The sequence below is a fragment of the Pseudochaenichthys georgianus genome, chromosome 21 (assembly GCF_902827115.2).
Source record: "Pseudochaenichthys georgianus chromosome 21, fPseGeo1.2, whole genome shotgun sequence".
In the NCBI taxonomy this organism is placed as follows: Eukaryota; Metazoa; Chordata; class Actinopteri; order Perciformes; family Channichthyidae; genus Pseudochaenichthys; species Pseudochaenichthys georgianus.
In genome coordinates this window covers 31744028-31760307 of record NC_047523.1, presented here as the reverse complement: position 1 = coordinate 31760307, position 16280 = coordinate 31744028, and positions in this window count along the sequence as shown.

The following is a 16280-nucleotide window of genomic DNA, read 5'->3' as shown; positions in this document are numbered from 1 at the left end:
AGACTAAATGAGCAACGCAAATGAAGAGAGGGCAGCCCTGGGCTATATGGAGTACATCCTTGAGGAGGATCACGACAGCGAGATAGAGGATCAATCAATCAATCAATCAATGTTTATTTATATAGCCCAATATCACAAATGTTACATTTGTCTCAGTGGTCTTCACAGTGTGTACAGAATATCAGTATGACAATACGACACCCTCTGTCCTTAGACCCTCACATCGTACAAGGAAAAACTTCCGGAGAAAACCCACAGTTTAAAGGGGAACATGGGAGAAATCTCAGGGAGAGCAACAGAGGAGGGATCCCTCTCCCAGGACGGACAGACGTGCAATAGATGCCGTGTGTAAATTGAAAAGAGGAAAACGTTTCCGAGGATGAAGACTACCTTGAGGCAAACGATGAAGATGAAGATTATGATTATGATCAATTAGATGAGGAAACTGATATTTGCCCAGATGAGACATTCATGTCCAAAAATGGTGAAATTCAGTGGTCCTCATCCCCTAATGGACACCAGGCAACACTATCGGCAGCAAACATAATGAAGGCAGTGCCAGGTCCCACCAGGAAGGCAGTCTCTCGTGTCACAGACATCAAGTCTGCTTTTGAGCTGGTAATTTCGAACACAGTGCTGAAGATCGTTCTGGATATGACCAATCTGGAAGGGAGACGTGTATATGGGGAGGAGTGGAAGGAGCTGGATGAAATGCATTTACATGCGTATTTGGGTCTCCTCATCCTGGCTGGGGTCTACAAATCCAAGGATGAATCGACAGCCAGCCTGTGGGACGCAGACACAGGCAGGAATATATTTCGAGCCACAATGTCTCTGAGGACTTTCCACATTTTCTCAAGAGTGATCCGATTTGATAATCGTGACACAAGAGCTGGCAGACGTGAGAGAGACAAGCTGGCAGCTATAAGGACAGTGTGGGACAAGTGGGTAGAGCGGCTTCCACTTCTCTACAACCCAGGACCTAATGTCACAGTGGATGCAAGGCTGGTGGCATTCAGAGGTCGTTGCCCGTTCAAGCAATACATGCCTTCGAAACCGGCAAAATATGGCTTGAAAATATGGGCAGCATGTGATGCAAACTCCAGCTATGCATTAAACCTGCAGGTTTACACTGGAAAGCCAGTTGGAGGAGCCCCAGAGAGGAATCAGGGCATGAGGGTTGTGCTCGACATGGCACATGGTCTCAGGGCAGGGGTCACAACATATCTTGTGACAATTTCTTCACGTCCTACAACCCGGGTCAGGAGCTCCTGAAGAGAAAGCTAACAATGGTTGGAACTGTACGAAAAAACAGAACGGAACTCCCTGCCGAAATGCTGGTGATCAAGAACAGGGTCCCTCAATCCTCCAAGTTTGTGTGCACAGACACCACAACCCTACACACACACACACACACACACACCATGTATACATCACTTCAGGGGACATTACATTGACTTACATGCATTTCCTAGAGACTTATCCTAACCTTAACCATAACCAACACATGCCTTACCCTTACCCTAACCCTAATCCTAATCCTAACCAAGTGTTCACCCTAAAATGAATGATTCCCCTTATGGGGACCTCCAATTTGTCCCCATAAGGGAGGCGAGTCCCCACACGTGACTATGTAAACAGATGTAGGTCCCCACAAGTGTAGTAATGCTAGTCCACACACACACACACACACACACACACACACACACACACACACACACACACACACACACACACACACTTTGTATTGAAATACTTTCAATACAAATCCTTATGACTCATTTGGCTTGATTCTAAGTGAACGGGTCAATTTGTCTCTGGCCCCACGCAAGAGCATGGGCACACATTAGACCTAGTCTTATCCCATGGTCTGCCCATTTCAAATGTCAATGTGTGTGAGGCAGCTTTATCGGATCACCTGCCTGTGCTATTTGATTTTATTCTGCCCTGTCATAGTCTTAAATCATGCGCTCCTGTCCGTCACGGTCGTATGATGAAACCTTCCACTGCTGCTAGTTTCTCCCCTGCCTTTGTTAAATTAACACAGTCTGATACTATGTCCGCTGACTCCATGGACACTAAGCTATTAACCTCAGCCTTTCTCTCTTCCTGCACTGGAGCTCTTGACATTGTTGCTCCCCTGAAACTCATGCGCCCCAAAGTTAAATCTGAACCCTGGCTCAATGACGTCACTCGTGCTGCCAGGCGTGAGTGCCGGCAGGCTGAGCGCAGGTGGAAGAAGGACAAGCTTCATGTAACTCGTGACATTTTGAAAGAGAGTTGGAGAAAGTATCAGAGCACTGTAAAAGCTGAAAAGATGAGTTACTTTTCTGATGTTATTTCTAGTAATTTAAACAAACCTCGTGTTCTTTTTAAAATAATCGATGCTATGTTAAACTCTCCTTTATCCACTTGTATTGATGCTTCAACTGAGATGTGTGAAAAATTCCTCTGCTACTTTATAGACAAGATCTCCACTATTAGAGCAAGTATCTCACCACCCTCTTTTGACCCCTCCATTGACCTCACATGCACTGCTGTCTTCCAGCAGTTTGAACCTGTGTCGTTGTCATCTCTCAGTGACATTGTTGCTAAATTAAAACCCTCATCTTGTCCCACAGACCCAGTCCCTGCTCGACTTTTTAAAGAGGTATGGAACACTATTGGACCTAATGTCCATAACATTATAAATAGCAGCCTAGAGTCCGGTTCTGTGCCAGATTATTTCAAACAAGCGGTTGTGGCACCCCTGATAAAGAAAACTAATCTGGACACTTCTGTCCTCTCTAATTACAGACCCATCTCGAAGCTTCCTTTTATTTCAAAGATATTGGAGAAAACCGTACTCTTACAGCTGCAGTCTTTTATACATGCACACAATATTTTCGATATTTTTCAATCCGGTTTTAAAGCGCTTCACAGTACTGAGTCTGCCCTTCTAAGAGTGTTCAATGACCTCCTGGTCACGACAGACTCTGGTGACTCTGCCATCCTTATGCTCTTAGACCTCACAGCTGCTTTTGATACGATTGACCACTCCATCCTTATCTCTCGTCTAGAGCACTGTGTGGGTATCAGGGGCGCTGCCTTAGAGTGGTTCAGGTCCTATCTGTCCAAGAGATCTTTCTCTGTTACGCTTGGTGACTTTACATCCTCTTCTGCCCCCTTATCCTGTGGAGTTCCCCAAGGTTCTATTTTGGGGCCTATTTTATTTTCCTTATACCTTCTCCCCCTTGGACTGATTTTTAGAAAATATGGCGTCTCCTACCACCTTTATGCGGACGACTCCCAATTATATCTACCCCTAAGAAAAAACACTAGCTCTCTGATGCCCCTGGTTGACTGTCTTAATGACATAAAGGCCTGGATGGCGCTAAACTTTTTAAATATAAATGAGAGCCAAACGGAGGTAATTGTGTTTGGACCAAATGGTGATGTCCCTTCCATTGACCTGGGTTCCCTGCAACAGTATGCAAAACCCATGGTCACTAATCTGGGTGTCAAAATCGACAGTGCTTTTAAATTCGATAAACAGATAAACTCTGTGGTTAAATCCAGCTTTTATCACTTGAGGCTCCTGTCCAAAATCAAACCAGTTTTATCCTTTTTAAACTTTGAGCGTGTAATTCATGCCTTTGTTTCAACTCGTTTAGATTATTGTAATGCACTTTATGCCGGCCTAAATAAGACTTCGCTAGCCCGCCTGCAGCTGGTACAAAACGCTGCGGCGCGGCTGCTCACAGGAACCCGCAAGTTTGACCATATCACACCAGTTCTGGCTTCGCTCCACTGGCTTCCTGTCCATTTTAGAGTCCATTTAAAGATTTTATTGTTTGTTTTTAAATCTCTTAATGGGCTGGCCCCAGAGTACATCTCCGACCTCTTACAGGTGTACACCCCCTCAAGGGCTTTGAGGTCGGCTGATCAGCTGCGGCTGATAGTCCCAAAAACAAAGAAAAAGACCAGGGGAGACCGAGCGTTCTCATCGGTAGCCCCCAGGCTCTGGAACGACCTGCCCCCTCATGTTAAATTGTCGCCCACTCTTGAAGCTTTTAAGTCCCGCCTAAAAACCCACCTATTTTCCCTCGCTTACCAGTCAGTCTGAGCTGAGCTATGTCATACCTATTTGTATGCTTTCACTGTCTGTCCATGGCCTTTATGTGCCTTGTTTTTATTCTTATGTGTGCTTTTTTTATCTATTCGTGTAATATTATATTTTATTATAATGTTATGTTCATTGTGAAGCACTTTGGCAAACCCTCTGTTTTTAAACTGTGCTATACAAATAAAGTGGATTGGATTGGATTTGACCCTGAACAGAAGAGGTGTCTCGTCTCTATTTATCAACATCAACCAATTGTAAAACAAGTTGGAAATTTTTTTAATTAATTTAAAACATGTTATGTTATGCAAAACTAATGTATTTTATATCGAGGTTTTTCCAATGTAAAAAAGAAAATAGAAAAATGTGTTTGAATGTATATTGTTAAGTGTAAGTATTAATATGTCTGCATGTAACTGCACTATAACTGTTCCACAGTAAGAGGGCGCTATAGGCATAAGGAGGCGCAGCTATTGTAGCTGACGTCAGGTATCAGGTATAAGGGATTGTTCCCTCCCCTTCTATCTCTCTCTAGCTCTCATGGAGAGCAGGTCAAGTGGTTCAATGCACATATGAAAATAAACCACGCCAGTTAAGGCTAAAGAAGACCTCGTCGTCATGACCAGTTTATTGCTATACATGTGACTCTGTCAACAGGTTATGGGCCCAGATCGCAGAAGAGCGAAATAACGATCGCTAGTTAGCTGAAAAGTTTAGGCTAGTTTAGCGGCGGGAAAACCGCGGGACGCTAAAGCTAAGCTAACGGGCAGCTAAGCTAAGCTACAATCAAAAGATGGCGACCAGAGGCAGAAGCAAGTGGCCCACGTTTGACGGAAGGGCAGAAGAATACGAGCTCTGGGAAGAGCGGATGTTGTGCTGTATGCACGGAGTGGGGCTGAAAAAGACCATTTTGACGGGCCTCACGGGAGAAATAACGGAGGCCGCGCAAGCCCTGGATACTAAGCTGAACGCTTAGGCGAGTCGAGACGACGCCCGGAGAGCAGCGGGAAGGGAGGACTTCACCTTCGGGTCACAGACAGAATACGCCAGCCGGTCAGCGCAGCAGCAGCAGGCCCAAAGGAAGGGACTGATCGTGGACACAGGTGCGTCGTCCCACATTATCAACGTCAGGAACCGATTCAAGAACTTTGACAGCACCTTCGAGCCGGAGAGACACAGCATGGAGCTGGCAGACGGGAAGCGCACTTTCGGGTTGGCGCACGGGAGAGGAGACGCACAGGTATGCCTCATAGACAGTGAGGGGCGCCGGTGCACAGTGACGTTGAAGAACGCCCTCTACATACCCTCGTTCCCCCAAGAACTATTTTCTGTAAAATCTGCTACTGCAAATGGTGCCAAGGTGTTCTTCAATGAAGGTAACGATGTTCTTGTGGAGCCTGACGGTACGAGATTTAACATAGAGGTGTACAAGAGAATATTATCTACAAACAGAATGTAATGAAAATGATGTATGTAATGTCAGTCATGATATTCAGACATGGCACGAGATCATGGGTCATTGTAATTACGAGGATATACTGAAGCTGCAGGCGGTAACAGTAGGCATGCACATTAACGGTGAAAAGCATAGACCTAACAAAGAATGTGATGTGTGTATAAAGGGAAAGTTCACTCAAACAAGGAACAGAGGTCCCACAGAAAAAGTAAAGACACCACTTGAGCTAGTTAACACAGATCTAGCCGGTCCAGTAAATAATGAGTCCATAGGTGGCTTTAATATGCAGTCTTTCACAGATGTGTATACAGGGCCAGTGTTTGTTTACTTTCTCAAAGCAAAGAGTGACGCACTTCAGGCCACAGAGAAATTCCTTGCAGATGTCGCTCTGTATGGCAGCGTAAAATGCCTGAGGTCCGACAACGGAACAGAGTTTACAAATAGAGAGTTTCAGTCACTGCTGAGAAGGAACAAGATCAGACACGAGACGTCCTGTCCTTACTCCCTGCACCAGAACGGGATAGCTGTGCGCCCTTCCCTCTGAAGGGCGCACTCTTTTCGAAATGGCTAGGTGTAAGCTAATAGACGGTAACTTACCTAAGAGTCTATGGCATTATGCGGTCCAAGAAGCAGCTTACACCAGAAATCGGTGTTTTAACCAGCACACGGGCACCACCCCATATACAGCACTGACAGGAAAAAGGTGTGATCTAGCCAGGATGCACAAGTATGGGTCAGTGTGTTATGCTTACCAACAGGACAGAGGAAAACTCGAGTCCAGGTGTGAGAAAGGACTTTTCGTAGGGCATGACAAGGGCAGCCCCGCTTTTCTAGTCTATTATCCTGGTAAGGGGAAAGTGCGAAAGCACAGGTTAGTAAAGTTTGTCACAAAGACAACATGTGAGAACGAGACACAGGAGCCAGAGCTGGACTCCAGAGTAGGGTGTGAGAAAAGAGAGACGCCACAGCCTAGTGTACTGAGCACAGACATGCAGACAGACGGTCAACAGCCACCGGAGGATGATGGCGAGAAGCACCCTAGGGTGACGTCAGGTGCCTCATGCAGTGGGAGATATCCCCCCATGGAACATAAACCCCCAAAGTATCTGAACGACTATGCCCAGAGAGAAAGTGACGAGGATGACAGTACACTTACCAGCATAGATTACTGCTACAGAGTAGTGAGTGGTGTACCTCAGACCTTTTAAAGAGGCCATGATATCCCCTGAGTCAGGAGAGAGCGATGGATGAGGAGATGAGGTCTCTGGAGGACAATCATACTTTTACTCTAACAAAGTTACCCGAGGGTAGACAGACAGTGGGAGGCAAGTGGGTGTACTCAATCAAGGAGGGTATTGAAGGGCACGACAGGTACAAGGCCAGGTTTGTAGCTAAAGGCTACAGTCAGAGGGAAGGAATAGACTACGGTGAGACATTCTCCCCTACAGCTAATCTGACCAGTGTATGGGTAGTTATGCAGAAGGCAGCCGAAGACGACTTGATTTTTACACCAGATGGATGTGAAGACAGCCTACCTGCATGCACCCATTGATAGGGAAATATATATGGAACAACCTGAAGGTTACGAGAAGAAAGGAGAGAAGCTAGTGTGCAAGCTAGAAAAATCCATTTACGGCCTGAAACAGTCTGGGCGAAATTGGAACGAGATGCTTCATACATGTCTAATTGAAGACCACTTCATACAGAACCCAGTAGACCCCTGTGTTTACACAAAGGAGTCAAAAGAGTCAGGAAAAGTGATAATTGTGATTTGGGTGGATGATTTGATCATCGCAGCAGACAACACTAGAAACCTAGAGCAGGTGAAAGGTATGCTCTCCACCAGATTCAAGATGAAGGACCTGGGCAGGTTAAAACATTTTCTAGGCATGGACTTCGAACAGTCTGCCAGTTGTGTAAAAATATCCCAGAAGAGATATGTGGAAAAGATACTGAATCGTTTTGACATGCAGGAGTGTAGAACTAGGGAAACACCATGTGATCAAAAGCTAGACTACAATGAGGATGCACAAAAATTGACGGATGTAAAAATGTATAGAGAAGCTGTAGGCAGCCTCATTTATTTGACAACATGTACTCGCCCTGACCTATGTTTTGTAGTGAGTAAGTTATCACAGCATTTTGCTGATCCCACAGAAGAGCACTGGATTACAGCAAAACTTTTTTTCCGTTATCTTAAAGGTACAGCAGATAAACAGCTTTGTTTCAGGAAGAGCAGCGAGGGCTTAGGGCTTCAAGCCTATAGTGACGCAGATTGGGCGGCAGACGCCACAGACAGGAGAAGTACCACAGGGTATTGTGTGAGTATGGGTACAGACAGCTCACTGGTTTCATGGAAAACAAAGAAACAGCCCACAGTGGCACTGTCAACTTGTGAAGCCGAATATATGGCTCTAGCCTTGACAATACAGGAATGTATTTATCTGGAACAACTGCTCGAAGGAATGGATACCTATGTATATAAGAAGACTGTTGTTTATGAAGACAACCAGGGAACCATTGCACTTGCCAGAAACCCTGTGTGCCGACAGAGGTGTAAACATGATATAAAATATCACTTCATTAGATCTGTCATCAGAGAAGAAAAGATGACACTGGTTTACTGTCCTACAGATGACATGGTTGCAGACGCTATGACCAAGCCTGTCTCCAAACTGAAATTGAAAACATTTGCAGGGGTCATGTTCGGTGTGTAAAATATTGCCTATTATGTAATATTGACTGCCATGTTCTTTTGATGTTTTGAACTGTTATTTTTCTTGGAAAAGTTGTACAGTATACATGTCATTCATAAGTGGGAGTGTTAAGTGTAAGTATGAATATGTCTGCACTATAACTGTTCCACAGTAAGAAGGCGCTATTGGCGTAAGGAGGCACAGCTATTGTAGCTGACGTCAGGTATAAGGGATTGTTCCCTCCCCTTCTATCTCTCTCTAGCTCTCATGGATAGCAGGTCAAGTGGTGCAATGCACATGAAAATAAACCACGTCAGTTAAGGCTAAAGAAGACCTCGTCGTCATGACCAGTTTATTGCTATACATGTGACTGTCAACATATATGTTTTGAGAAAAACGAGTGACTTATTCTAATGGATCTTTGAGGGGTGAATAACACATTGATAGTAATAAAAAGGTACAAACTATGTAAAAAAAAAAAAAAATCTGGATTTTGGGACTTCTGACCATTTTTGGATAATTAAGCATGCACTGGGTCAAATTGACCCACAAATATTATTGCTGTTACAAAAAACGAATATAACAGGTTAAACACATTTGTGCATTCTTTATAAATGCAAACCGAGTCAAGCTGACTCCGGAGGTAGCGGTATGCACCTTAAAGTTGTTTGCAATCCGCCAAAAAAGCGAGAGAAGAAGAAGCCGACTCGGAGCTGTCCGACTTCAGGCGAGCTTTTTGAGACTGTAACTAGGCTTGTTTGAGACACATTGCGGTCACATCACTAAGCCACCAGGGTGGGAGGAGGGGGTCAGGAGGACGGGACTGAACTGACCGCCCAGGGGCAAGGCAGAGGACCAGGAAGGGGTCTCGGGCTGACGGCCCGGGGGTAAGGCAGAGTCCAAAAAGGGGGATTCGGGCGGACGGCCCGGGGCAAGGCAGAGGGCCAGGAAGGGGTCTCGGGCGGACGGCCCGGGGGTAAGGCGGAGTCCAAAAAGGGGGACTCGGGCGGACGGCCCGGGGGCAAGACAGAGTCCAAGGTGGGGACTATGGAGGGGTGAAGGCAGCGGCAGGAAGAGTCAGGGGGCCGGGCCCGAGGGCGAGGCCCGCTGCACTCAGGGGGCCGGGTTCGAGGGCGAAGACTAGACAGCTCCGCAGGCCGGGCAGGAAGGCGCTGACGGGACAGCGCCGGAGGCCGGGCATGACCCGGTGTCGGAGCTGGTGGGACAGGCCTCGGCAGGATCCCCCACGGAAGAGGACCAGGACACGGGATTGGCAGGACCCCCGGCAGGAGAGCAGTCGGCGGGGCCTCCAACAGCACAGGACAAAGGGTTGGCAGGACTCCCGGCAGGAGAGCAGACGGCGGGACCCCCAACGGGACAGGACAAAGGGCCGGCAGGACCCCCGGCAGGAGAGCAGTCGGCGGGGCCTCCAACGGCACAGGACAAAGGGTTGGCAGGACCCCCGGCAGGAGAGTAGTCGGCGGGACCTCCAACGAGACAGGACAAGGAGCTGGCAGGACCCCCGGCAGGAGAGTAGACGGCGGGACCCCCAACGGGACAGGAAAAAGGGTTGGCAGGACCCCCGGCAGGAGAGCAGTCGGCGGGGCCTCCAACGGCACAGGACTAAGAGTCGGCAGGACCCCCGGCAGGAAAGCAGTCAGCGGGACCACCAACGAGACAGGACAAGGAGCTGGCAGGCCCCCCGGCAGGAGAGTAGGCGGCGGGACCTCCAACGGGACAGGACACAGGGTTGGCAGGACCCCCGGCAGAAGAGCAGTCTGCGGGACCCCCAACGGGACAGGACATGGAGTTGGCAGGACCCCCGGCAGAAGAGCAGTCTGCGGGACCTCCAACGGCACAGGACATGAGGTTGGCAGGACCCCCGGCAGAAGAGTAGTCTGCGGGACCTCCAACGGCACAGGACATGGGGTTGGCAGGACCCCCGGCAGAAGAGTAGTCTGCGGGACCTCCAACGGCACAGGACCTGGGGTTGGCAGGACCCTCGGCAGAAGAGTAGTCTGCGGGACCTCCAACAGCACTTCAGTAGGGACTTTAGATGGGACTAGAGAAGGGACTAGGAAAGTGACCTGAGGAGGGACTAGGGAAGGGACTAGAGAACGAAACTCGAGAGGAGACTCGAGAGGGGAACTAGAGAGGGGACTTGAGGAGGGACCTGGAGAGGGGACTTGAGGAGGGACCTGGAGAGGGGACTTGAGGAGAGACTAGAGGAGGGACTAGAGAAGGGAACTTGAGAGGGGACTCGAGAGGCGAACTAGAGAGGGGACTCGAGGAGGGACTAAAGGAGGGAACTGGAGAGGGGACTCCAGAGGGGACTAGAGGAGGGACTAGAGAAGGGAACTTGAGAAGGGACTCGAGAGGCGAACTAGAGAGGGGACTCAAGGAGGGACTAAAGGAGGGACCAGAGGAGGGAACTCGAGAGGGAACTCGAGGGGGAACTGGAGATGGGACTGTGGCAGCTGGGGCCACATCTGGGTCTGGCACCAAGGCTGCTGGGACCGGGACTGTGGCCGGAATTGAAGCCAGAATCCTGGCTGAAAAGTCCGGTTCTGGAGCCGGAAACATGGCTGTAAAGTCCGGTTCCGGAGCAGGGACCGTGGCTGCTGGGACCGGCAATGGAGCCGGAACCATGGCTGCTGGGCAGGGAACCGGAACACGGATCCATGGCTGTGTGGGGTGGTACTGGAGCACGGTACCGTGGCTATGTGGGATGGTACTGGGGCACGGAACCATGGCTGCTGGGGCCAGAACTGGGTCCGTAAACCTTGGCTGCTGGGGGCTGAACTGGTTCTGGAACCCTGGCTCTTTGGGCTCGTGCTGCCAACCTGGCCTTGCGACCCCTTCCTTTAGGAGCCGTTTGGAGGCTCCGTGGACCTCCAAAGGCCAGACGAGTACCAGCGAATGGCTCCTGGACAGTAGCAAACACTGGGTGAGAAGCAGGGGCTGACGCCAGACGGACCACACCAATGCGTGTGGTGTCAAAACAGGAGTTGGGAGACCTGGGTCTGTCAGGATCGGGAAAACAAATTGTGAGGTAATCCAAAAGCCTGGCAGGTAAGAATTTCACCAAACTTTGATTCCTCAGTGTAAGGTGGACTGCTTCTGCCAGAGCAGCATCTCGCTGCTGAACCCTGACCGCTCCTATCCATTGATGAGAGCAGGTAGCCAAAGAAAACGTAAAATCCAATAATTCCTGCTCAAAAGGATCTGCTGGGCCCATATTTAAGGTCGGGTTGTAATGTTACGGTGTGTGAAGCAGGTAGGACCCAAATGCAGATTAAAGTACAAATAATTCCTTTATTTCAAGGCTATGCTGACAAATACAGAACAGAACACTCACCGAGGACAAGCCAATACACAAGACAACCCGACAAAGAGAGACAGAAAACCCAGAACTTAAATACACCCAGGACTAATCACATAAACACGAGACAGGTGAGGAGGGAGGAGAAAACACATAGGTACCAGGTGAACACAATTGGGTAATCAGAGAGGGAAACCGACAGAAAGCAAACAGGCAGGAAACGGGGGTGAACACTTTACAAAATAATATAGGAAACCCAAAGATAGAAAAGGACAAGAAAAATACCAACACAGACAAATCCTAACAGCAACAAGCAGTGAAGTGGAAAGTAATGTACACAATCTACAGAATAACATATAGAATGAATTGAATGATGAATAAACAGTGGGGTATGAATACACTAGATATCAGCCTGTGAGCAGTATGAACAGTGTGTATGAATATGCTAAGATATATAAAGTATGAAAACGGTAAGCAGTATAGTATAAAATATATAGATATTAATTTCATGATGATAAACATTGTGGAACAATGATGAAAAATGGGAATGGATGTGGCGACGTAAAACTGACACAAAACAACAACTTTTGCCAGCCAATTGGAGAGTTTCATCAGCAGCACGTGGTAAAACCCATCAATGAGCGCTCAGCTCGAGATACCAGCGAGCCGTTTCCCATCAAGCATTTCGCTTCCGCAGCTCGTGGAGAGCAACTGCGCCAACTCGCCTCGCCTCGCTCTCAAGGCTGCGGGCGTCTTTGTCCCGCGAGATTTCAAAGTTTCATGTGGGCGAGCCTCCAGAGCAAGTCGGACAAAATGACTAACCATCATGCAACGCACTAGCAAGACGTTGATCGCAACTGCGCAGGTCTTGCTTGTCTCAAACAAGCCTACTGTCACTGTCACTACCCGATCCGTCCCCCTGCCCGATCGGTACTGCGCATGTGCGAGATGGTCCGCCATATTGGACAACTCCGGACGGCAACCCAAGATGGACACTTGACACAGTGGCTTTTAGCAAAGCTCAAAAAGAAAACTCGAGAGAGATGAGTTATTGTTAATACAACGTGACTTCACTATTATTTAACAACTCTTTTTATTGGGTTCTTTTATGTGGGGTTAAGTACATTGTCAGAATAAGTGAGAAATGGATTTAACTTCTGTTAGACAGCTATCATACTGAATACATATTTACTGTGAATGTATGCAAAAATGTATGGAATATGGCTGTCTAACAGAAGTTAAATTCATTTCTCACTTATTCTGACAATGTACTTAACCCCAAATAAAAGAACCCCATAACAAGAGTTGTTAAATAATAGTGAAATCACATTGTAATAACAATAACTCATCTCTCTCGGTTTTTCTTTTTGAGCTTTGCTAAAAGCCACTGTGTCAAGTGTCCATCTTGGGTTGCCGTCCGGAGTTGTCCAATAGAGAGGCGAAGTCCCTCCCTTTCCGGGAGCCTCCATGGGACCCCGGAAGCGTAAAATTATACATTGAAGTCAATGGAGAGAGAAAGGTTATCTTTTGATCCCGTTTGAATTGTGCCACGAATGACACATATGATGTTTGTCAATTTAAAAGAATATTTTGCAAGTCAAAAAAATAAAAATGTGTCGTAAAACTGTGAAGTTACACATTTTTTTGTGTGAAACCGCTGAGTGAACTACAGGTCTCTGGTCTCGCACAATACGCATCACAAAGACGGCCGTCACGTTAGCAAATTTCACCTGTTTCTTTCAGAATGAGAATAAAAGTATAAAACGAGGTGAAAATCACTACAGGTCTGGACACGTTGAGAGCTGTACATACACGAAAGGGGAGTTAGTCGGTTCTGTAAGAGCAGCGGGACCGGCTTTACAAGGTTTCGGTGAGTAATATGAGTGCAATGTGTAACGTTAATGTCAGCTAGGCTAGCTAACATTAGCTAACAAGGTACACTAACGTGTTTTGTTTCAGGAACTAGTTTTCTCCTTAAGAACTTCGTGGTCTCTGTGTATGCTGTGTGGATAACATTAGTGTTCACAAGAACAAGGTAAACCCCAGTGTTTTGTTTTAGTTGCTCTTCAGATTGAAGCGGCCAGTTTTATATCGACTATACTGTATGTGTGATCTCCTTTTACATCTCGTTGTGTCATTTGAGTTTATTTGCTGTGTGTAGATTCAAGGGTTTTGGTTATCTTGTCAATTTGTTTGGTTATCTAGGCACAGCTGTGTGTGACTCCCTCTGGTACAGTGGTATGTGTTTTCCTAATATAGAGAGCATTGATTAATTACTTAACTACACACTGAGTCTAGATCCTGACCAAGTCCTTTTTTATTGTTGATCAAATGTTTTTCAAAAATATATTCATACACATTTAGGAAAATACAATGTACAATCACAACCAGTACAACACAAATTACAAAAAATACAGAAAAAACAAACAATAACAACAATCAGACAAGAGTACAAAACTATGGAAAAATAACCCCTCCCACCCCCAGATCCGGACCATCCTTGTATTATTGCTCGTTCAATCTATTATAGCATGCTAACAAACATGGTACTTACTTTATTTGTACAGATCTGCATGGGAGACGATGGCGCGATGCAGAGCGCTGTCTGCGATTGTGCACGGGGGATGTACAAATGCAGCCACGCTGCAGCATTGGCAATATGTGCCATGTGGCAGATCAGCTCCACAGATGTTGAGTGCCAGTGGAGGAAGCCTGGCACTTCCAAAGTAGTCCAGCCGGTGTCTCAACTTTACCAACAGTGAGAGGAGACATACAACCCACTGGCCAGAGACATCGCCACTCAGGATGTAGACTGGTTCAGGTCTGCACTGAGGGGCGCACAGTGTGGCATGGCATGGCTTTTGTCACCTGAGCCAGAGCCGCGGCCTCAACATCAGGCCATTGTCACCGTGCCGGAGCTGGTGAAGGGGCATGGGGGTCGGGGGCTTGAGGCAATGCTTGCCTCAATGCGACTGAGCAGAGACCAGCAAGCTGCCATCCAGACAGTGAAGTGTCCACCATCATTATACATGATGGTGTATATAGGATATATATATATATATATTTGTATACATATCTGTAAATTGTATAATTTTATTTGATTTAAAAGTCTTTTTGATCTCTCTGTCTATAAACACAAACTGAGTAAGATTGACAATAAAGTTGACTTTGAAAAATATATATATTCTTTATGAAAATAGTTGACTGTTGGAGAAATTAATTGATTTGATTTTCTGAAGTTAATTTAACTTTGGCGACCATGTAAGGTCATTATTAAAATTACAATCAATTTGTTTAGGGTTGACTAAAATAATGATAAACATTTCATTTGGATAATTTACTGACAGAATAAGAAACTCAATAATGCTCTACTCACCTGTTCCTTTTTATAAAGTGAAACAGTTGAAACGATAGATTTTAGTAAACTTAAAAACAACCTTCTCCAAAAGCTATCGAGGAATATACCGAATACTTATTTTAGAACGTTATTACATATTATTTGTATATAGTTTGAATGATCCATAATTGACAGAAGCTTGTGTTTACACTGACCTGTTACTCATATATTAATGTCTTTGTAACTTCTGTAAACCACTACCTCACTCATTTCTTTCATTCATCACGGTTCAGTAAACTAAGTGACACATAAACCAGTTTAATCATTATAATAACGTAGGATTGCAACTCTTTGAAACTGTAGGTGGCTCTTAAAAGAGCCGTTGTATTTGGGTGTGCTGGTCTCAGGTCAGTTTAAGCCCTCTCTCCGCGGATGCGGCGGGCCAGCAGGATGTCCTTGGGCATGATGGCGACCCTCTTTGCTTGGTTCATCTTACTGGGGGCAGCTACATGGATGTCGGTGCAGTCCACAGTCATTGTGCAGTTGAAGGCAGAATGGATTTATTATTGACTCCGAATGAAGCACAACTTCATGTCATACAATACATTGACTTTATTTGTAATTGTGTAAACAAATAAAGCATTGATTAGCAAGCAGGACCTGCAGGAACAGAGCACGGTGATGGATGGAGCTGGGAAGAGAGAAGAATAAAGAAAACCGATCAACTTTATTATCGGATATTAAAAATTCAATTTCAAAACAAGTTGCCGCTCCTACAGTTTTCTAGTGTGTAAAGATGATTTCACTTGACCTATGCACAATATCACACTCAATACATGTGTGTCTCTGGGGGGTGCATTGTGCCTTTGATGTATATAAATAATATACCATAACCAAATACTATTACGTACAGTGGAAATCAGGTTGCCAGAGCAGGTCAGTGTGCATGTTCCTCAGGGTCTCAGCAGTTACAGGTGAGGGAAAGGAAATAAAAGAGAAAAAGGTCAGTAACAACACTTTAAAGTAACAACACTTTGAATAATTATCTCTTCTAATAATTTTCTCTCAGTAATCACTCAACTACTGTCTTTCCAACAAACAGATTGACTCACCCTTACTGTCATCACAATGAAACACGTCCAGAAGAATGTCATGCAAAGCTATCAGTACTTGAGATTATATTGGCCCCAAAAAGAACCTTGAAAAGGACGTGTGTGTGTGTGTGTGTTTGTCAGGGAGTGTATTGTGTGTGTCAGGGTGTCTGGGAAAGTGTATGTGTGTGTGTGTGTTGATATCTTGGTCAGGGAGTGTAGTGTGTGTGTCAGGGTGTCTGGGAAAGTGTATGTAAGAAGGTTTATATATATAGG